Source organism: Dreissena polymorpha, chromosome 1, assembly GCF_020536995.1.
Source record: "Dreissena polymorpha isolate Duluth1 chromosome 1, UMN_Dpol_1.0, whole genome shotgun sequence".
NCBI lineage: Eukaryota > Metazoa > Mollusca > Bivalvia > Myida > Dreissenidae > Dreissena > Dreissena polymorpha.
The window spans coordinates 129,701,770-129,703,977 of record NC_068355.1 but is presented as its reverse complement, the minus strand read 5'-3'; positions in this window follow the sequence as shown (position 1 = coordinate 129,703,977).

Sequence of the window (2,208 nt, the reverse complement as noted above, 5' to 3'; positions counted from 1 at the left end):
AATATAACGCAGGATACAGTCATTTGAACAAAAATGACATCTCCGCATCTCCCACATGGAGCACAAGACCAAGGATACGTCCGCAACATGACTGCTACACTTGTTGGTCCACATGAGCCCTACCGCGACCGTCAAACGACGCAAGCCGGCTTGGTTTGGACACGTCACCAGACACGACTCTCTGTGAAGACTGTTCTCCCGGACACGTTTGAGGGAGGATGACGTCGGGGGTCGTCAGAAGAAAAGCTGGATTGACCCTGTAAAGGAGTGGACACCCCTTTCCACGGATGAATTACTCTCATGTGTACACCACAGATGGGTCTGTAGGAGAATTTCTGTATCGTCGTCCCTCATTTCCCCAAAACGTCCCGAAACGGTCAAGGGATTGATGATGATAAAGATGAAGATGAAGATGATGATGATGATGATGATGATGATGATGATGATGATGATGATGATGATGATGATGATGATGATGATCTTGGGAAGCAAAATTATTGACAAGATAAACATGAGTGATTGCGACGCAAATGGTGTCTTTAGGTTTAGTTGTGTATCAAACATAATCCTAATATTTATATGGTTGTTGATACCACAACAAAGCGGAAAACGGCAACAATAAGTTATTGAGGTCGAGTACCTTTTTTTAATGATATGCCCAGCCTTTAATTCACTGCGAAACTAATTTATCAAAGCGTACAATTATAACAGACAAAGTTTGTTTACTTGTGTGAATTAATGGGACTTTAAATTAAGTCAAAGTGAGAATTATGAGCAAGTTCATGTGAAGAGCCTTAACGCATGTCACATCTAGCTAAGAAAATATTAACTAATTAATTTCTCTTCATCTAATAGTGTGTTATATAACTCTGTTTGTATAACGTTTTAATAAACTGTACTGTGTTTATACGTAGTCTACATTCTCTAAATTTGTTTGTACAAGTTCTTATTAAATTCATTTTATTCATAATCTGTATGTGTGAGAAAAACTCAAATATTATTATAAACTTTTTTGTAATGTGTAAGAAAATCTTATTAGTGTAGAATTTAATATATAAATCAGTCCTGTTGTACAATTATTAATATTCAAATAATTAATGTAGAGCCGTAACGCATGTTTCTATTTACTTAATCTGGACAAAGCTGTTTCATTATTAAGTAATTAAATTATCTTTTCTCTAATCAGGCCGTACACTGGAAATTTTGACACGGGTGCCCAAACGGGGAGGGTGCGGAAAGGATTGCCTTTCCCGAATAGATTGTTTTTATGAGGCACTGTTCAAGGTGGTAAATTAGAAGCTAATCCCCTCGTGTATCAGGGGGCAATTAAAACACATCTCCGCATTTGTACTGCGGGAAGTTACGGTGGGCCCTGTCATGTGAGAAAACTTTGCAGAGGCCCATGATTAAAAAATATAACTCGACAGCCAGCTTGGGGGGGGGGGAGAAAGGGCCCATGGGCCCAGTGCCTGGGTACGGGCTTGCTAAAAGTTTTTTCGCATCTTGCATAACGTTTTGAAGCAATACTATATAAATGGTTTACATTTTCCAACTTTTGTGAAAAAGTTAAAATTAAATCCATTTAATATATCATCCGTGTATGTTTGTCTAGCAAAACACCAATATTATAATTGATTATTCTTATATTTGTAAAAAAATATTGTTTGTACTATTAAATAGTGAATGATAATCTTTACGCGACTGATATGATTCTTAGCTTTACGTAAATGTACTCAAGATATGTATTAGTATTTTTAAATGACAAAAACTGTATAGTTTACGACAATAAAACATGTTGTATGTTTGTCTGTCTGTCTGTCGTATGCAGCCTTATAACATGTGTGTCAAGTCAATATGTCTCCTCAATAAATGCGATATCTATTTTACGGAGGATTTCGGAGAAAGTTGATAAACCACGAATGGCATGTTGTAAAAACATTTACCAAGAAGGCGGTGACTAGTTTGACATACCGGAATTCGTACCCCCTTTTCCTAACGTTATCCATCAAAGTGATGTTTTCCAAGCTTCAGTCCAAGATTATATATACGTATACTAACCTGATACATTATAATTGCATAGTAATCCTAGATCAACCATATAATGTCGGAGCGATAACAAATGAAGTAAGGCACTTCGACAAAGCGTTCATCATAAATCACAAACCTCTTACCCCTCTCCCTCTTTATCTCTCTCACTCTCTACTTCTC